The sequence below is a fragment of the Myripristis murdjan genome, chromosome 3 (genome assembly GCF_902150065.1).
Source record: "Myripristis murdjan chromosome 3, fMyrMur1.1, whole genome shotgun sequence".
NCBI lineage: Eukaryota > Metazoa > Chordata > Actinopteri > Holocentriformes > Holocentridae > Myripristis > Myripristis murdjan.
This window is the reverse complement of record NC_043982.1, coordinates 28,790,737-28,812,977: the sequence shown is the minus strand read 5'-3', so window position 1 is coordinate 28,812,977 and position 22,241 is coordinate 28,790,737. Positions and strand designations below refer to the sequence as shown.

At 42.3% G+C, this 22,241-nt stretch overlaps 1 protein-coding gene across 1 annotated transcript in view; it reads right to left on the bottom strand.

Annotated features, from left to right (window-relative positions):
- Positions 1-22,241, bottom strand: part of elp4 (elongator acetyltransferase complex subunit 4) — a 56,810-nt gene that overhangs the window by 1,599 nt on the left and 32,970 nt on the right. The window lies entirely within an intron of this gene.

The window sequence follows — 22,241 nt, the reverse complement described above, 5'->3', positions numbered from 1 at the left end:
AAGCTTATCTGTGGAGTAGCCCTGTGCCAACTCGAAGCACAAAGACGCTGGGAGGTTAATGAGGGCCACTCACGTAAAGCCCCCTAATGCCAACACGCTAACCGCTGTAAAGCTTTAGAGGGCCTGCACACTGCTCTCTGAGAGCTGCAAGAAAAGCTCGCCAATGGCACTCCATGAACAAAGTACTGAAGAGGCGTTGAGAGTGTGAGAGGAGGTGAAGTGTCTCCAGAGTCAAGTGTGTGCCTGATAATGGCGGTGAGCTGCTTGTTGGTTGAATCTGCAGAGGAAATAAACCTGGTTGCAGGAGTCCCGGGTACATGGGAAGTTAAACCCTGTAATTTGCCCATGAAAGAATCTGCCATGACATCTGAAACCCACTGGCCAAAACCTCCACTCCCCCTCCACCCTAGCCCTATAAACCTTCCCTGCCCGCTACATGCTCACACCCTCCAGCCATGTAGCTTTGGGAGAGCTTTTCCGCAGATACTTATCTCCTTCCTAATGACTAGGTGTTTGGGTACAGGGGTTAACAGCGTCATTACTAAGAGATCATTCAGAGGGACTACACAACACCTCTTGACCCTCGAGGGTAGAGGAAATCACTTCCTACTTTTGCAGAGTGTTGTACCTTTAAGAATTTTTAAATGTCTGAATATCTGAATTTGGACCGTCAAATGTTTTCAAAACAACAATCTTCGTGTCTGATATCAAACCTCCTGCTTTTGCTACTGTTGCTCACGTGTGCATCATACCCAAGTGATCTCTTTCTGTCTGTTGAAGAGGTTTCCTTTGTGTGTGTCAGAAGACGGTCTGTCAGGCAAGCAAAGGAAACAAGAGGATAGCTGTCATGCAGCCCTGCAGATTATGTGGGGGCAGGTGAAGCCTTGAGATATTGTTAAGGACCTGTAATTTAATGTGGGATGGTAAGGTAAGGTGACAGAGGGCTTAAAGGCGCAGAGAACAGAGAAGATTCCTACTAGAAAAACGGATAAAAGATACATAATGAGTGTGTGTCTAGCTGGGTGTAAACTAACCCATTGGGACACAAAACCATAATAAAAACTACTACAAGGTTATTACATTCAGCTGAACACCAAATTCAAGGACTGACAAGGTTTTATTTGGGCCACATCAAGCACTTAAAATTGAAATATTTAAGACATGACACCAGTCAAAACTACTCACCAAGAAGAAGAAATTGTGCTCAAGTGATTCATTTTAAAATTCAACATTGCTGGTATATTAATGTGAAGTACTAAAGAAAAAGAATGAACTTAGTTGCTATATGTTAAAAAAAACCAAACACTTTTTAAAACCAGTCTCTCATTTTCAAAATCTTGTAAGGACTTATTTAACTTCTCTCAAATCCACACACTCCAAGGATAATTAGATCCTGCGGGAACCCTGGAAATAGACTGACAGAAACATACACGCTACAGTCAAGTTTACTTTGTATGCAACTCTTTTTCTCTCTCACTCTCTTGCTCTTTTTAACACACACACACACACACACACACAAACACACACAGACAAAATATCTAACATCCATGCAAGCTCATATATTGGCCTTGAGGGGGCTTCCAGAAGCTCTGCTTCCACCTCTGCCAAACCTCACCTGTGTAACCTTTCGTGTCTACAGCTCACTCGAGTGTGATTGAAAAAGAAAAACAATGCATTGATCAAGCCTGGACTCAGTCCTGCTAAGTGCACTGCAGCGGAAACACGGTAGAGAGAGGGTAGGAGAAAAATCAATCACATATACATCGTCCTCAGTGGGTGAGTAAAAAAAGACATCACACCGTTGTCTGGCTGTCACGCACCCACAGGCCTGGCTACCCAGTGTCTGTTTGGCTCTGGGCTCTGGGAACCCACTGAGCATGTGCAGAGCGAAGGTCAAACCAATCCAGAAGTGCAGCTCAGCTCCCCTAACCTTTGAGTTCAGGGGCAGACCAGAACAATCAATGGCAACATCAAAGTTAGAGGGAGGAGCAGACAAAACCAATCGATTGGTTTGACACACAGGGAAAAGACAGCCCAGCAACACTGTGAGCAACCATCTCTGGACATTCAGTGACGATAGATATAGGAAGAGATGACAATAGTTGGTAGTTATCTGGGCCTAAATAACACCCTTTAATCCCAACTGCACTCAAAGTGAACTGATGTCAAATTTAATCTCAAGTCACCTATTCTGATTGAGGAACTTCCAACATAAGCTTCAGTTAATTTCACCCTGATTTGAAATTTGCACTCAAATATAATGTACAGCTTGCACCAATGTGTGCTGTGTACTATGGTACATTCAAAGAGTGAAAGGCCAACTTCAGGGTTGCTATGAACATATGCAGTGACACCAAATGAATGCAGGTCAGTGTAGGACTTAGGCAGACATAGCCCGGGAGGCTCTAAGTCTGCCTCCCTACGACCTGCACACTCCATGATGTAAACAAGGACATCCGGAAAACCCTCAGAGGCATAGTGGGGTGTATGTGTGTGTGAAGTCTTTCTGTGCTGCCTGGCAACCTTCAGGGGGGCGGAGAAAGAGGAAAAAAATAGGAGAGGGGGGTTTGGGGTGGGAGTGGATGGCGGGAAACAAGACCATTGGCTGTGGCACATGGGGGGGATTGAGAAAATGGGTATGTGCCACAATATTAGTGTGAGACTGTGTGTATCTGTGTGTGTGTGTGTGTGTGTGTGTGTACTGGAGCTGTGATGTCAGTGTTCCCTCTCTGGTGGCAGGCAGGGGTAAAGGTCTGTGGTTCAGCTCCGCTCCACAGCCAGAGGGGCTGGGGCCATGCTGGCAACAGGGTGAGGGGTGACAAAGCCCCAAACGAGCACTAAGCACTTGAAATGAGCCCTCAGGGCCAGCCTACAGACTGGCTTTGCCTAAGAGGGTTACTAATATCACCTCACAATGGACAATTCCCCTCAGCTTACTAAACACCGCAAAGACCAGGTACTTAAGGACTACGGTGTTTGACGCTGGCTGTAACAGGTCAGTCACAATCTTGATGTATAGCAGCGGTGGCACGTCCATATCGTGTCAGTGCTTGATATCGGAAGCAGGGTCAGAAAAGGCACCAATCTGAGGATTTTACTGTTTTTGTTAGTGTATGGTTTTGTTACGAGTGCTACAACTTTATGAAGCGCATAATTTTCCAAGATCCGAATAGATTAATTTTCCCCACTGGAGCTTAAACGGAACCCACGCACACAAAGCAGCCGCATCAAAGGCATTCCACTGGTGGTAACGGCTTGCTAATGACTGGAGTATTAGGTGCTAATTTAACGAGTCATTTCTTCCATAGAGTTTTAGCCACACTTTCAAAAGGCCTGTGTCACTGTACAGCTTAGAACTCTGGGAAACCCAACACCGTGTTGGAACACATGACGATTGGTCTGGCTGATCCAATCAGATTAGCTGATGTTGGAACATGCCCATGGAAGTGACACGATATTTACCATAAACACCTACTTAGCACAATCATTGTTGTAATTTTGTCAGCACATAAGCTCTATTAAGTCAGTGAAACGAGGGAAACAGAATATGGTATCAGAAAGTTGAAATCATTACAACCGCAGACGAAACAACAACCAAGCAATCTGTCTATGTGCTGTGATGCATGAATAAAAAATCCCAGTAATTCCACTGATGCCAAACAACACACAAAGCTATTTTCCTTTCACTATGGTTTGCATGGATCTATATGCCATACGTCCAGTATTCATGGACAGTGGTCACATTAGAGGTGACATCCTGTACCAATTCCATTTCCCTGAGCAGCCAAGCTGCAGTGCGGCCACTGTAAACTAATGTATATGTCTGTCCATGACACCAGGTCAATGTCCTCCATTTCCAATCCCATTTCTACCACAGGCCAAGGGTCAAAATGGTAAGAGAACGTTTCCCGGCTGAAATTGGTAGAAATTTCCCAGAGTTGCTGCTCTATCCAGTCACTAAAACCAAGCTAAATCACCTCCCAGTACCTTAATCCCTCACACCTATAAAGTTACAGCGCATTGTGTGGGAAATAATTTGCTGAACCTATAGGAACTAGTATTAACTTCAGCAAACCAAAACCCACATAATGAGGTGATGTTCTTTTCTATTCTAGGAACAAACTATCATCACATTTACGCTGGCGATTTCAGAGAATACTTCCGCTACCTTGCCAGAGAAAATGCAGAAACAGCCCAGCATAAATCCCATCACTTCGGTAATTCTAGCCCACCTGCACCAAACAAAGGCTGACAAGAAGCTCTACCTTCCTCTTCTTTTGTGTTACAAAGGGACTGCAACATGATCCCTGGCCATGCCCTAAGAATAACCTGTTGACAGGGAAGCTTTTTATCCTTTGCATTTTGGCAATTTAAAAAAAAAAAATCCCTCTCTGATGGTTTTCTGCCTTGCATTTCTCTCTTACATGACCATTCTATTGTTGGAGGAGTACTGCCAGGGCACTATGGACTTGATTCTTGCACTCCTCACTTTTGGTTGCTCATAATGTTGGTGATCAAATAATTTATGCTTATTTAGCTGTTGCAATCCTTACGGAGGGATGGAACACCATTCCACCAAAAGATACTCCCTCATTTGGTGTTCAGATGATGATGGTGGAGAGAGCTGTCTTACACTTTGGTCAAAAACTTCCCATAAGTGTTCAAATGGGTTGAGATCTGGTGACTGTGAAGGCCATGGCATGGGATTTACATCATTTTCATCCTCATCAAACCATTCAGTGAGCTCTTGTGCCCTTTGGATGGGGGCACTGGGGCACTGTCATCCTGTAAGAGACCACTCCACTATGTTTCTCTTAATTATTCATTTTTTTCTTTAATTTGTCACCTCTCTGTAATTTGAACGGTAGATAAATCCTATATATGTTTTTTATTCTTTTTTAATCTTTACTTTTACTGTTGTGAAGTTTGCTACTGAAAATTATGCATGTCTAACCGTGCTGTGGGTGCATGAGAGAGAGAGACAGAGAGAGAGAGAGAAAGGGAGAGAAAAGGCAACAGAGAAGAAGAAGCAAAAGTAGGCTAATAGGCAAATCTGGAGCTCATCTCATGTTTCTTTTCAGTAATTGGGTGATGGTCACCTGCTTGCCATGTCACCTGCTGTCTGACCCTGGATAATCTCGGAGGCAAGCATACAGACAGTCAGGCGGACCGACAGACAGATACAGACACAGGCTCCACATCTCTTCTGCTTCACGGCTAATGCATCTGACAGAGTAGGCAGGCAGGAGAAGGATGAGTAAGCACTCTGAGTGTAATTATATTCACAAACACTGAAAGAAGGGGAAGGGACTAATAACCCACTGAATTTCATTAAAACCGTGCATGTCCACACAGGAAATTGATTAGCTGACAATATTTCTAGGTTTGTAATATCTAATGGAATGTTTATTCTTTTTTCTCTTGAATAGGTAGCTCCTCACTTACCCTTCACGCTCCACAGACTGATGTAAAACAGCATTTGATAGTATCTGTCTGGTTACTAAACATGACATGCATGGAAATCTGAGCTCCGTGATGCCTCTGAATAACCAGACGGACAAACAAGGGCCAAAGTGTAACTGTACTGTAACGCTACAACTTGACTTGTTAGCTTCGTCGTCATCATCTTGAAGTGAACCCTCCTCTGGGGGCCTCTGAACAGGCATGTCAAGGGCTTTGACAGGGAAGGCAGTGTGGGGCCATTTTGTCTCTTTTCAGTTTGGTTTTGTTTCTCTTTGGAGGGCACTGCTGGTTTGGACCATGGGCGTTGTAGGGTGAGGGGGTGAGGGCACGTTGAACCTTGTGGGGGTGAGGAAAAAAGGGGGGGTTAGTTGGTGTTATGGTCTTGGGCACAGCCAGACAGTGCTGGTCCGCCCCTGGAGTGACATGGTGCCTGGGGAGAGAGGGAGCGGGGTAGAGGGCGTAGAGTACAAACATGTCTAAGTGCTGCCTTCACTACCAATAGGCCCATAGCAAAGAGCACGGCTGCATGGGTTATGACAGCATATCTGGGGGACCTCTTGTGCCCTCCACCCCTCAAACACACATTTTACCCCTCAAACCATGACTCTGATATAATAGTCCTCGGGTTAAAACACCCCTGACACTTTTGGTAAGAGCAGATTTTCTAGTGCAATGTAGATGCTCTGTTACAGTAATCACACTACGATGGGAGAAATTTCCTAAACATCCTAGTCATAACCTTAAAAAGAAAGAAAGAAAGAAAAAACACTCAGCTAGCCAACAACTAAGGCCCCACAATCTAGTTAAGGAACATAGCTATTTTTTTTTCTCAGTGATAAAGTTTTACACTTAAATTAAATCACATTAAATGGCCATGCTACATCATTACAGTACCAGACAGTAGGAGAAATCAACTGACTTTAATGCCTTGAACAATGTCATATTAAGATCTTCCTGCTAACTGGCTTTCTCTCACAGCATCAGTCACCATGAATAAAAGCAAGAGTATTACTGAGGATATTTTATCATGCATTATTCATGCTTTTCTCCGTTGCACTTGCTCTACAAATGCACACACCCATGTACGCGCACAGCCAAACAGACAGGCACACACACTTGCCGCTTCTGTATGCATGGGTCACACAGAGGCACTTATGACAACGCGAGCGCACAAAAATGACTAGTGTAACTTGGCCTTCCTAAACACAGTCTCCCCTCCAACAGAACCTTCCACTTCTCCCTCTTCTGAGATGGGGTTCACACAGTTTACAGGCATAACATTTGGCAAAGCGAAAGGTCGTCTGGAGGTTACTGTGTCAGCCTGGGTAAGAGGGTGACCCCTTGGGAGGGGTGGGGGAAACTGCTCTCACACATGCATATGCTGTTATTGTGCTAGCTAAAGACTGGGATGGAATGAAACAGATCACAATTGGAAACAGCCACAGCGAAGGTAGGGAAAGAAGATGGCAATATAATATCTGCCTTTTGAAATATTTCCAATGTTGTCCGTAATGACGTTAGTGCTTTGGTTCTCGCCACAAGTTGTGAACTGCCTGCTAATACATGTACTGTGCATTTAGAGTTTTTTTGCACTGTAATTCACCTAACCTGGGAGAAAGAGAGAAAAAGAGAAAAATGTGGCAGTCTCAGTCTCGCTTGTGTGATATCCAACATCTAATGAGTGAGGTAAAGGTTCACCCAACCCTAAACCGATGCAATATTAAAAAAAAAAACAACAACAAAAAAAAACCTTCACTTTGTTTCATACAATTCTAAATTCTTCATCTCCTAAAATAAATCCTTTATGTACATAAACTGCATGAGTCAAAATTGTGTGTAATCAAAATGACACAGGCATGTTATTATTGTTACACTGATCTGTTCAAATAACTTGCTTCTAGCTTCAGTTCCAAAACTTTTTAATTAAATAGAGGTTAAAACAATAAGTCTGAGACAAAAAATTGACATTGTAGAAAATACCGTATATGGCTGCAAATATTGCAATATTCAATATTATCGAGTAACAGCCCAAATCTGATTTCATCTGTTAACTCCTCAGTAGAGATGGAAGAATGCAGATTAGAGGAGACTTAGGTACAGGTGTGCGTCAGTGCTATTGTCATGCCAATGACTGGCACTAGATATTGCCATTACTGGACTGTGCTGGAGGTTAATCAGCTTGAAATCCTCAGGAAATATCCGAGCAATTCTATGGAGCACACAGACATCATGGATATTTACCTGCGTCTGTGAAGTCAGTGTGATCTGTCTGATATCTTGAACATGATTTGCTGGCAAAATAGGTACAGTTTGAGGGGAGGAGACAAAGGTAACAACAAGGAAAAGTCAAATAAACAGGGCTAAAGAGTAAAAAGAAGAGACTGATTCTTCTTAAGGACTGAAGTAAGAGAGGAGATTAACTGCAGAGAAATTTCACCCTAATGTCTAAGTAATGTGAAGGGGACAGTAGATCAACAGAGTGAAAGCATTCAGTGTTGACCTTCTGTGAGCATACCTAAGAAGGTGAGCACATCTTAATTGTCTGCAACATAATTATGTAGAATAATGTGTCAGCATGTTTGTTATACTTAAGGTGTCGTTGAGGGTGCATACGTGCTTGGTTAGGGTTAGTGTTTGCTTGTGTGTGTTTGCACGCATCAGTGTCTGTTAGACTGCTCAGATGAATAAAGGGGGGTGGGTATAATCCATCACCAGTTGATAGTCCTCACAAAAAAGGAGCCCTTTTTGCTGAGAGGACAGCCCTTGTGTGGACAAAGACCACCATACTGGGGACTTCATAGGACCCGGCTGAAAAGGTGTTGCCCAGAGTAACCCCATTCACATTAACAGGCATGCTGGCCAAAGCCAGTCATTACTGCTGACTTGGACCAGCCGGGCCACACATAGACCAGCCTAGAGCCTCTAAGGCCATTCACTCCACATCAGCCCACAGGCAAACAGCCTGAACTCTGCCACTGGGGAGCATCTAGAATTGTTACCATTCTATTCGACTGTCTGTCTTGAGAGTCTGAATATATGCAGCTTTTGAGCAAATTTATAAAAAAAAAAAAGCTTGAATCTACAGTTTTACAGGGCAAGACTTGAATCTTTACCTATTCACAAAACCATGGCAACAAAGGATAAAAGATAATTTACTGTTACAGAGATGAGGTGATGAAATGTTAGGCTAATGGTTCAGTATCAGGATAGTCTGGGCTTTAAACTAAAACAGCTGGTACAATATAAGAGGTGGGGTAATAAAATACTGGTTGCTAGGGAGCGTCTTTCTTTCCCATTAGAGATAACGGCTATTTAGAGCCCATGTTAAGTAAGATGAGACATGTGGGAACTTCGGGTGCTCTGCCTACATGTTGCACAAACTATTTGACATGAACAGCCAACACTGGCCAGAGCAGACCACACAGGTGTGAAGTGCATTTTGTTGTGAAATGTAACATAAACATAATGTAAACCACAAATGTAAAGGATTTGGCGGTGTTTCCATTGAAACTTTAATGTTTCTGCATTAATGGGAATGTCATTTCATTCTTGGACAGGTGCGCAACTCCTACACAGAGACCCTTTTCAATCCAAAATTTGAATCAAATTGCACCAGTCTACATGCAGAGATGATATTTTCATTCAAGTATAACATTTGCTTTACGGGTAGGGATCAGTTATACCTTGAACAACTAACAGTGCATTACAATAAAGGTTGATAAGATTGTAAAAATGCCTTGATATATAAAAGTGATCACAGAAGAACAACTGCAACGCAAACAAAACTTGGATTATAACAGAACAAATACAGAATTGCCTACCACTTCCTGGGATCCCTTGGAAGGCCACAGTTTCTTATAAAGTGGCACATTTGGCCAGTTGCCCATTGCTGGGGCTTCTCCACGCCTAGAATATGGCAATAATCTAGTATACCTTCACATCCACTCATCGTCCCACTGCCACTCTTGTTTGTGACACTCTGAAATGAGGGTCATGTCTTTCACAGTTACACAGAGGAAGGCTATGAGAGGAAAGCTGGTGAAACTCCCAGTAGAGTTCCACTGGCATCGCTGGGGGCTGAAATGCTCTGCTCCACTAACCTACTGAACTCTTAACAGTGCTCTGCAAAAGCCAAATCTGACCTATTCACCATCTCAACTCTACTGCAAACTCACTGCACTCTAAAGGAGAGATGCTGAAAAGACAAGCCAAGCCTAGAGGGACAAAGTCCCAACTGCAAGGCCCCTTCAAAAAACCTTTGATCCAAAACCAGAGGTAAATAAAGCTCATCTTCATTTTAGAATTATGTTGAATGTAGATTTAAATGTGTAATCAAATGCATGGGATTCTAGGGCACACAGACGCCCTACAGTGTCTTAGCCCCTCCTTCTCTCTCCCTCTCCCTCCTGTGTCCTCCACCCAGCCAACCCCACCTCCACCTCTCCTCTCCAGCACCATCCCTGTGGGCTGGTGGTTGCGTAAATTTAGCAACAGCTAGGTGAGGTGCATCCTGGGTAGACGGTGGGCAAAGCCACCTTTAGGGTGTTCAAGATGTCAGAGGGAATGAGACATCACCTCGACCGCCCTGTCAAAAAATTCACCACCTTCCATTTTCCCCATAACCCCTAGGTCCTACAAGCACCGAGGGTGATGGGGTTCTTGTTTTTAGTTTTCTAATTTAGCCTGAAACACACCAGCCATTATTTAACCCAGAGCAGTGGCTGAGTGTTAATTGTGAAGCATTACTAAAGCTATTAAACCCTGAGCCAGGGCCTGAGGAAAATGCATGCTAAAGTTAAAAATCAGACAGGCAGTGCTAAATGCATGTGATACTCTCTCTGCAAATGACCCCTATAAGAGTCACCACAATAGAGACCGTTTGGAGTTTTAAAGCAATTGCAAGAAACAAAATAAAATATCCAATTTTCCACACACTAAAAGATATAAAAATATATAGCTTCTGCTAAAACATTTAAAGTGATTCTGTCATAAATTTGAGGGAATAAAATATGCATTATGAAGGCTGGAGGAATCAGAGTGGATACTTTCGCCGACATTTGTTACCAGAAAATAAAAAGTGAGATTTTCAACAAGAGCTCTATAATAAACCATAATATCAATTATCAGATTTTCTTACAAAGTATCACACTTGGTCACTCCAGTGGATCCACTAAACATTTACAGTATCTCCTCTGCTCCAGTTATTTGAACAGAAAATCTTCTATCACACAGAACTTTCCATCATTGTCAAAAGTTTACTGTAAATTTTCCATTAATGGCTAAAAATACCAAACTAGCTCCAGTGTTTTCTGGCATATCACAAATTAATCATGGTTTACATGTATCCACTGTGTAATTATGAGTCACAAACAACAGTAAAATAGGAGATCATTTTATGTTTCCACGAGTCATAATTATGTTATTTGGTGTGTGTTATATTTTCAGTTACCCATTTAAGTTTTAGTAAGATATATCAAGTGTAGGAAGGGCGAAAATGGAACATTTTCTTGGTCGACCACCGGGCCTCATTAATCGGTTTATTTCGGTTAACCGAAAATATTATTTGACTGTCTGTAAAGTTTACAGACAGTCATGAACGCGAACGTGTCCGTTCTGTACCACGGATCTCCCCTCAGGCATCCCAAAACCAATTCAGACATAAGATAATATGGAACACCATTCATCCCGAAGTCAAATATTGTACATAGCCTACATGATATCCTACAAACATTATGTAATTTACGCATGTTGCTTACCGTGGTGTAGAAGAAATCTCTCTCTCTTCGTGAAAAATATTGTCTCCAGATTCCTCGATGAGTCTGCTTGGTGGTTTTATGACTCTTGCAGACTTGCATGACATACTTTGTTCAAAACTATACGCGATCACCATAAGCTTGGCTCGTTTCTCCGGTCTGTCTCTACCGAGCTGAGCTCTGTGCGTAATGACGTAATCCAAGCCCGGCAGAGCGTCCTGTCGCAATGTTTACCGTATTAAACTGTATGTGGGTTCATGAGCAACTTCTTAGCTTTCAGGAACAGTTGGAATTTTTTCGATAGAGCAAACTTTACGGAAGTTACGGTATTTACAATATGACATGCGCATTTGTGTCGGCGACAACACGCTCGGCCTTAAAATTAACCGACAACATTATTCGGTTAAAGGTCAGACGGTCAACAACCGGTCAAACGGCCACTGGTTAGCATCCCTCAAGTGTTTCTATTACATGTGAACAGTCACAACCAAAACGTGGAACATGCGCCCATAAGGCTGTTAAGATGGAGAAACAGTCTGCTTTGGTGGAAAGGAAATAGAGAAACCTTACATAGGCCATTTTAGGAAAAATGTTATTTCAGTAGAATGAAAAAAGAATGGATCTGCCAAATGATTGAGAATACAAATTCTTATCCTAGGTCTGAATGTGAAACTGTTGCTTTCGCTCCTAAAAGTGGATCACAGTCTGTCATTTGGAGATACAAGGTCTAGTTTCAATGCAGGTTGTGACAAAAAACAGCATCTTCTAGACAATGTTTCCCATAGGGTTATAGCTGTACAAGAATTATACTGTACTGTACAGTAATTATTTATTACTTGAATTTTGACCACAATAAGAGTAACAAGAGTGACAATAAGTATCTCAAGTTATGACAAAAATATATGTTTTGGTGAAAAATTGTCATAAAGTAATTTTGTTTCCTGAAACAGACAAAAAAAAATATTCAGAATCTGTGAGGATAATAGGTTTTGTATTTAGTGTGACTCAAATAAATACAGGATGGTCCTTTGAGTGGGTCCCAGAGAAACTGAGTGGCTCCCCAACAAATTTTTTACTTTTTGACAAATTGTAGTTTTAAACTTGTGTTTGATGTTATATGGTTATAATTTTGGTTATACTCAAGTATGCACTGAAAACGGTCTTGTTGCAGCAAAACTAGAATGCCATTATGATTGAACCCAGGATCTCGTCTGTGCAAGATAGATGCGCAGATGGTACAAAAATGGTGACAGGTGGATTTTTTTTTGGAAACAAGGTATGTATTTCTATGATTTCAACAGAGATTGGTTGTTAACGATGTAGCACTATCAGGGAAAAAATATGCGCCTCCCCTGGATGCATCAATAGTGAGTTTGCTGCATACTTTTGGATTTTAATACATCAGAGATGCAGGATGTGTACCAAGCAACTTCACTGTATAATCACAATATATAGAAAAATAATCAGGATTACATTTTTTGTGATTATTGTGCAATACTAATGAAATGCAAGAAATCACCCAGCACTCAAAAATCCAGAGCTATTGTAATTCAAAAGTGAGAAAAACAATATGTCCATCCTAACTCTGGTTAAGGATGTTCCAGAAACACAGGCAGTCATTTTAACTGTGCTTTAGGGATAGTCAGTGTCAAAACACAGGTTCACTTTGAAGTGTATTACATGTGTATACAGGGTTTATCTGCAGGTAACAGATGCTGTCATAGCTGATTAGTTAGCAAGGAAAGTGAAACTCCTCTTCTACAATGCTACCATCAAAACACCACAACAAAATAAACAGAATGCTAGATTTTCAGTCTCCAAGACGTTGCCAACACTTCCGCACTTATTAGAGCCAAAGGAAAAAAAACAAGTAAGGTTAATGGGCAAAGTTGTGGCAATTTGAGTGCTGACAGAAACTCTTTTGTTTGAGAAAATGTGTCTCATTTTAGGTTTTATTTGATCATCTCAGATTCAAGAGAAAAAAAAAACCTTTGATCATAAAACTCACCAAACCCTGAAGGAACTGATTCGTAAGAATATTGGTTTGAGAGTGTGCAATCATTGTCCAATTGTGTTGTCCTCTATGTCTTGTCTTCTAACTACAGTTTAAAGTAAAAAAATAAGGCTAAGTACAGAGACAGATACAGAGGACTGTTGAGTTGAAAAGAATAACAAAATTGGGAGGCATTCCAAATGTGACTATCAGCTTCTTCATTCTCCCTGATGCCGAGTTAGGCGTTTTGCTGGGAAATGGGCGGCCTGCCAGATTGGGGCCAAGTCAGAGTTGTCAGGGGATTACAGTTCTGCCTTGCTCACTGCAGGGGGTGCGGAGTGGGCCTCAATTACCCTGGAGCGGCTTGTTTGATTTGGCCCGGCACTTTTGGGGACAGACCAAAAGCTGAATAATGCACCATTAGCAACTCAAAATCCTGCTCTAAAATGAGTCCACTTATGCATCACATACAGTAATTGTGTGTCTATCAAAGGCTGGCAGGTCTACACCAATTACGCTGATAACAACAAAACAATCTATGCATAATATTATCAGCTGAACACCTGTGGGCAGGCCCAAAACATCCAAGCCTCAACATAAAAAACTTTGCATTCTGCAAAGCAACACACTGCAGTGAAACGAACCGTCAACTTTAGAGCACTAAAATCCTAATTGTAAGGTTGCTTGGAAATTATGAGGAAAAACGGGCAACGGTGGAACTGTTTACATTTGTATTCACAAGTAGAGAGAGAGAGAGGGAGAGAGACAGCAAGAGAAAGAGCGAGAGAGAGAGAGCAAGAGAGAGAAAGAGAGAGAGCGAGAGACACAGTGAGACAGAGAGAGAGCGACAGAGCGAGAGAGAGAGAGAGAGAGAGAGAGAGAGAGAGAGAGAGAGAGAGAGATCCCCCTACTCTGGCTACAGTTGGAGTTGTGCAATTGAATTTCACAGGATATGAGGCAGCAAATGGCATGTAAAGGCTGAAGCGTCAGACGGTTGCTGCTCCACGGGCCAGCCAGATAAGGGAGGTGTAAGTGAAATCATTAGGTAACTCTGCAGGGCATCAGGGGCAGTCGGAGGTTGGCAGGGGGCTGTGAGAGCCAAAGGTCCTCCTTGAGCTCCATTGAACACCCACTCAGCCTGATATACATGCACTTACAAACACACAAGGAAAATCACTTACACAAACACAAGCTCCAAGACAAATAAGGACTCCAGACACAGACACACACACACACCACACACACACAGGCAAACAGTCACAGTTTTTTTTTTCCATGCACACAAATACACACATGCAAGCCCACACATCAGACACACTCATGCACACACGCATACGCGCACACACACACACCTCTTCAAACTGCAGACGCCTCATTGAGGTATCAGCCCCAGCAATTGTGTTTGTCCACCTGGGTATGAAAGAGCCATTCTGGCCTGCGTGGTGGAGACAGCAGTGTGGTACAGCTCAAGCCGGAGCCCAGCTAGGCTACGTCTGTCTCAGGCTCTCAGGGAGGGGAGCAGCCAAGTGTGGATGCACCTCATTACCTCACTCATCCACACACCAATTACCCCTAAATAAATACACCCAGCCCACAGGCAGCAACAATGACATCCAGCCTGAAAGGGAAGAAAGGATGCCGTTCAGAAAGCATTTGCACGCACAGAAAAGTCCTGTTGGATAATGATGAAAAAGACTACAGAGAAAAGAAGAACATGCAGGGGGCTCCAAGTCTTTTAAAGAGCTCAAAGACGAAATGGGGGAAGCGAAAGAATGAAACAAACACCAAGCAAGTAGAGTGAAGTGATTCAGAAAATGATAATTTCTTGCTAAATTTCACCCAACACATCCGAAAATGATTGTTGTGTGGGGGGAGGGGCAAAGTTTAATTGTTTTAATGCAAGCAGCCATGAGATAGCTCCGCCGCGGACTAAAATGGTGATCATTGTAGGGCCGACACATATTTGCATGTAAGACGGACCGCTTGGGGTGACGGTAACAGCAGTGTGTCCACAGGCCAAAGGGGGCTCTCTGAAACATCAGCTAAACAGTGCATCTAAAAAGAGAATGGACCGGCACTTGTGCCCAAAAAAAGCCTGATCCCCAGAAAGTTTTACAAAATATGGCAGGTGGTATGTGACCAGAAAACTCTCTGTAGTATTGAGCTATTTTGCCACTCTAAATGTAAGAAACCACTTTCAGCTGTAAACAATGACAGCCTCTTTATTATTGGGAGCGAGAATAGCAATGGATTTGAAAGATGGAGAAAAGGTGTGTAGAGGAGAGAGGAAGACAGATGTGTTTCCAGGGAAGGGGAGGGGGGGTATAAACCAGGAGAGGAAGCCAAGAGAAGTCCAGCTCCTCTCCCTCCTTCATGCCCCCCCCACATCCCTCCATGTGGGATCTTTCTGCATGAGTGACTCTGTCATACCTGGGGGACAAACAGTCTCTCTCTCTCTCTTTCTCTGTCTGTCTCTCTCTCTGCCCCAGTTCCTTCCTACTTTCTCCCCTCATGTGGCAGTGACTGTGGTCTACCGAGAAAGCGAGAGCCAGGACTGTGGCAAACCAATTCTACTTACTCCTTTGGTATGATGAGGCACAAGGGCCTGAGGACTTAAAGAATAAGTGACATATCACAGTATGAGTACAATGTAGAAATGAGGAATCAAAATATTTGCCTAATAAGGAAAGATTGGGGCATGGCGATATGATTGACATCTCAATACTCATGCAGATTTTTTTTTTCCAACATTGCTATATGTCAGAATTTAAGTGCGTGCAAAATCAAGCACTTAAATTAACGTTCGTCCCACTGAATTGAATGGCAATGTTACAGCAGGTGTGATCTGAAATAATTCGACAATTTTTAAAGATTCCTTAAAATGTTTCATGCCTGCTTTTGTCAGATAATAACTTTTTTGGTAATTCTCTTGTTTTGTTTGTAACACTATCCCAATGTCACCACATCATCTGCTCAAAAACAATAAGCGATAATACTGAAATTATCGACCGACCCTTAGATAAACTTAGATAAATAAGAATTTAAATCATAGCAGGAATCAGGAGGAAATATGAATTAAAAGCATATTTCTCAATCAAGGCAACCTGTAAAGACAACCTGTAAAGTCACTCAGCCCTGTTTCTCATGGCACCCAAAGGCAAGGGAGGATGACTCACTTCCCTTTCTGACACCTGGGCAGTCAGGTGATGGGTGTATCTGCCAGGTGGGTAAATGGGGGGGTGGTAAGGGTGTGCATCAGGATGTCACTTGTGATTGGCTGTTCTTCAGTCACCAGGATGCACGATCACTTCCAAAACACAGATCCCACCCACATGAACTGAGCCGGCCGGTTCACCTGACCAGAGGCAGATTCCTGTTTAATACAAACAACGGCTGGGAACGTGTCTGTTTCCACGCTGCTGGTTCCGTGTATCTGAGTGAAGGTGATGGATGGAATGGGAGTGAAAGGAGCAGGTTCATTAGGATTCCTTCCTGATAGAGGGCTAATTGAGAGAGGGCATGCTGGGCAGGTCTGGTGCCACAGGTGGGTGGAGTAGCATCGACATGCTGTGGCAACATAGTCAGGATTCCTGGTGTACAGCACAAACCTTAGCTGGAACCAAACTGCATGGGAATCCCAGACTTTGAAGAGAAAAGTTCTCACATGTTTGTTGTTCCCAAAGTGGGCTTACTGCCACCAAATGTAATGTGACATTTCGAGCCTTAGCCCTTCATCAGACAGTCCTAGACTATGTCACATGTACACATGCGGCTCAGTAAGAGCTCTGTCTTCTGGGATTTCATTCATCACTGCATGTTTAACTGCAGTTATATTAGTAGGACCAATACTTTCCTGTTGTATAAACAGAGGTCCCCTCACCCTCTCTCACTTGTCTGACAGCTCCTTCTGGGAGCTACACGTTTTAGTTAATTTCCTGCACAATACAACACAGATTCCCACATTAGGGACTTGGCACCATCAGGTTTTCTTGAATCGGTTACAGGGCGTCCCCAGCAAAAGGAAAAACACGTTTAAGAAAATGAAGTAAGAATGAATGTTTTGATAATAATTTCTACTAATCTTAGTATGGCTATACCCACTTCTGTTTTTGTCCAGCCTGACGTGAAAAAAAAAAAATCTCAAAATGATCAGAATGAAATGCCCTAAAACACGTACTTGAAATGAGTCAAAGCCTGCAGCCCCCTTAACACACACTAACAAATTCCATTACCTTTTAGGTTTATGTTCGTGGTTATTTTTGTTTAATTAAAGGACAGTGACATCTTTTTTTTTTTTTTTTTAAGTTTGTGTCATTTACATAATTCTGAGCTATGCCCGCACACCATCTTCTGTATTATTTCGATGTCAGTGATGTTATTTTTCCACCTTCTGTAGAAGCCACTCACTGCCCTTTATTTTGGTCAGGTATGATCTTCCACAGACTCAAAAAAAAAAAAAAAAAAAAGCATGAGTAAGGTAATCCACCACAGTAAAAGTCTTTTTGGCATTATGCTGTTGTATGTGAGTGTGACCGAAACAGAGGTGTGTACCACAAAATAGTTCCTATTGTTATCATCACAGGTGACTTTTTTTTTTATTTATGGCAGAATTATTAATAGACACAGGAGCTAAAAATCAAGCTAGCCAAAGTAGTGCTTATATTTAAAACAATGGAAATTGAGAAAAGGTTTAAATATCTAATTAAGTGGCATGCATATAAAAATGGCTGCAGGTTATATAAACTACTTCTTAACACTAGTAAACAACAACATTTCAAAATTAGACAGTAATTCTCCCTGATAAGGTAAAGTTGTGATGACGCAATGATGTCCCACCTCACTGGATAACAAATTTAGAAAGTGTGTGAAAAATGGAAGAGATGTGCAGCCAAACATGCTAACAATGTGCTCTGGCATCTTAAACTGCTGAGTAGAAAGGTTTGCGTGACCCGTAAAGTGTGACAGAGTACCTACGCCTGGGAGGAATGCACCGAAGATATGCACGATCCCAGAGTACACACCCGGAGATGCTTGATGACTTGTACACTCCACCACCACAGAAACAAAAGGGAATCTTTCTGCCTCTGTGCCTATCAATCACTTTACATATAATCATTGTCTATGAATCTGGCATGCCAGCCATTTGTGTCATTTCCAGAATGAATGGAAATTCTTTTATAGACACAGAAATCCAGTATGTCCCACTATGACCTGCCAAGAGGTAGGCTACTCTCTTTTTTTAAAGTCCTCTGGTTTGATGCATTTGTATATCTGGGTGCTTCTTCAGTTAACATGTTGTTACATTTATATTACGTTTACCTCAATGAAAAAGTTTTCAAATACTACATTCATACATGCTTATATTTTACAATATATAGTGTTCATCTACAAATCTACCAACCAGCTGTATACTGAGGTGCTGAAACAGTCAGTGGCATACATACAAATGATCTCGCAATCATTTGTATTCTATTTTAAGGTTTATTGATTTTGCTGTTCCTATTATTGCAACAGTTTTTGTTGCCTAAGTTGATATTCTATTTGCATGCTATCATGTTAGTTTTCTTTGCTCCCATGTGAAACCTATTATTTTGCTATTGGTAATTAAGTTTATGAAAGAAATAACTTGTACAGTGCATGTTTTATGTTTTACAAAAAAGGTCATATCTGGGGAAAGCATGTTCAGAGCAAATGCACACAAAAGATGTAATTTTAGATGTTTATCGAGATACTGCGTTGCTTAGTTTGCAAACTGCTTGGAGACCAAAGCAGCAGTATGTTCATTACCGTATGAAGAAGCATACCAATCAGTTTGCTGACCAGGAGGGTTCTTATTTGGACAATATATAAATCTATAATATATAAAATAACCAAGGCAATAGGCCTATTTGACAATGACAATATTTACAAGATAGATTTAGGTAAAAAAAAAAAAAAAAATTCCATCCAAAAGTCCAAACACACATTGTAATCAGTGTCTACCCCATTTGTCCACCCCAAACAACTTGTTTGAACCCATAAGCAAATTTTTAGTCATTTGTCATCATCAAACCAAATAGTGAGTCTCCTTCCTGCTATACAAAAGTTATATGAGCATATGAGTTTACATACAGTGTACATGTATGTACAGTGAGACATATACCTAGTCAAAATGATAGGGAAAAAGGCATTTGTGGTGAAAGAGCCATCAATAATGAAGACAACAAACAAGCTGATCCAGACATCGCATATTAAAAGGGGGAAATGTATGTACAGCTCAGTGTTAATGTAAGCTGACTGTGTGCTTAAATGCCTGTATCTCCACTGTTCACCTCTCATTACCCTCTGTGTTAAAGTTTGACCCTGCTGGCCCTGACAAGTCTGCCTCCTGGCCCACCCGAAAGACAGACACACACACACACACACACACACGAAAAACATACACATGCGGGCACAAAAACATGCACACGTACTAATGCAAGCACATGTGCTTACGAACCACACATAAAGTCAGTAGAATTAAACACTATGAAATCCATCCATAGTCAGGAAAATTAACATTTGACAGGTGACAATCCTATAAAGGGCTAATTTAGTGGTTTAGTGATTGGCCCTCACTGTTCCATATCGAGCTATAATCTCGGAATTCCATATGAGCAAAACCCCACAGTCAGTCAGAGAAGGAAACAAAACAAACAAACAAAAAATGCATTACAATACAGTTATATGGGCCATATAAGTTGGCAAACACGCTTACTTTATCTGCCAAATCCTAAATTAACACCTTTTTGGTGAGAAAGCTCAATTTGGAAAACGTCACACCAACACCACAGCTGGCATTCAAGGGTAAAATTAATTACTTCAGATACATGTGCTTCCTCTCAAAGTGGCAGACTTATTTGCATTGAGGAACATTCGGCAGAAGTAATCGATGCACACACAAAATACGGCCACCCAATGACCCCGGCCCCATCTCAGAGTCCCTCCCCATCCCCAAAGCCCTGACGGCTCAGCCATGCATGGAGGAACAAACACAGGTAGTGAGAGCAAATCAGACTGCCTACAAAACACAGAAACATGAATGGGGGGCATTACAATGATGGGCTGGATGCAGGACAATGGGCCCACCATTAAACAAACGGCAAATCCCAGGATGGGCTGCAGGAAAATGATACAGATTACAGGCACCTAGTCCCTTGCCTGGGGAACAGGGGAGAAAGAGAAAAAAGGACACAATATTGCAATCTGACAGCTGACGTCTTCATATAAATGTATGAATTTACATTCCAATTAGAGGAAATTTACATCTTAATCACGGTGAGCAGCGCGTCGGTCCCTCGGTTAGCGTGTTGCTACGGTAATGAGGTGGGATGCTGCTGTGCTCTCTCATCCAGACAGTGATCTGTCAGCAGACGACACCTCCCTGTTATGAGGGAGATGCACCCTCAAATCCAACCACCAGCATGATCCAGTAATATTCGTTGAAATCTGTCTTAAATACCAACAAGGTGTGAGCTGCCACCCGAGGATAATGTGCCAAATATGGAGTCTGAAAAACATCAAACATATCTTAAATACAGTGCACTGAACCAGGAGTGTCTCTAACTGCCATTCAAGTGACAAGCTTTCAGTACTCTATGGCATTCCATTTCTAATTTCCATACTAATAATGGGTATATCATCTTTAATGGTTTGATTTTGTTTTATGGCATTTGAAATGGATGGTGAAGCTGTCGGTGGTATTACTTAAACATATCATGTCATCAGATCACTGCTGTGCTGCTAACAAAGACAAAGTGAACAGGTGAGATGGAAGGATTGCGAATGTATCATCAATATTCCCGGTCACCACAGGAGTATATCATAGCAGCCATCGCAGCATCAGAGCATAGCAGCCAGGCTCACCCTTTGGGAGAGCACTGCCACAAGTCTGTCCGAGGTGTGTGCATGGTGTGTGGAGAAAGTGGACTAGTAAAAATAGCTGGAGAGAAGAGTAAAAGCCACCTGAGAGAGGAACTTCTTATTAAAGTTTGTAAAGTCTTTTCAAGGACGCTATAGTGGTTTAGTTCAATTAGCAGACAAGAGCTGATGGTTTGAGGTTTTGGAACTGAACTCGTTCTGAAACCACAGAGGGAGGCCTAAGGCATGAGCAGGATGGTTCTTATTGAACCCCCCACCCCACCAAGAAAAAAAAAAAAAAGAAGAAGAAAATAGGTTTAATAGGTTCACCTACTGAGTACAAGACAGTCATATCAGTTTTAATGACTGCTGAAAAGAGAGTGAAAACTTTGGCATTCAAACTTTTACCGCTCCAGTATTACTGAACCAACTCAGTGAATCATTTACTTGTACAACACTCTGACTGCTGACAATGCAGCCAGGAGGAGCAGATTAGCTACCACCACACATAAATCAGTTTAACACAGTCCTTTGCCATCTTCACGCTTGACTTTAATACAGAGATGTGTGAACAAAGAACTGGAGGTAAATGAGGCATGGCTTCTTTATCACCTACCTCGTAGCCAATCAGGCCTCTCCTGTCAGAGACCCTGCTCTAATGGCTGATATCTATGGGAGCAGCCTATTACTGGATACTGCCTGTAATTAAGACCAGTCAGATTACACCAGCCCAATGCGTTCTCTCTGATATGTAGGCCGCCATTAAGGCCAGGAGTGGCCGCGAACTTGTACACTGCACCGAGAACTGGAAAGCTGCTGCAGTAAAAAGAGGATTTGAGACTCCTAGAACGACTGTAGCGTGTTCTGACTAAGTGTCAAACGAATCCCAAATCGTTGCATGGGGTGATATGTGGGGCGTGGCTGGGATTCCACTTTAGCCTGCGGGTGGAGAGGGTGCTGGGAAGCTGCACACACCCCCCTTTGGCACTTGTTTCACATATTCTAACCTCGAAAATTGATTCCCACAACAGCGCTGCCGTGCCTGTGCCCTTCCCTTGTAGTGTCCAAATAAGATTTCTGATTTTTTTTTTTTTTTTTTTTTTGGGTGGGTGGGAAGAGCGGGAGGGAGGGAGGAGGAGGAGGGTTGAGGTAAT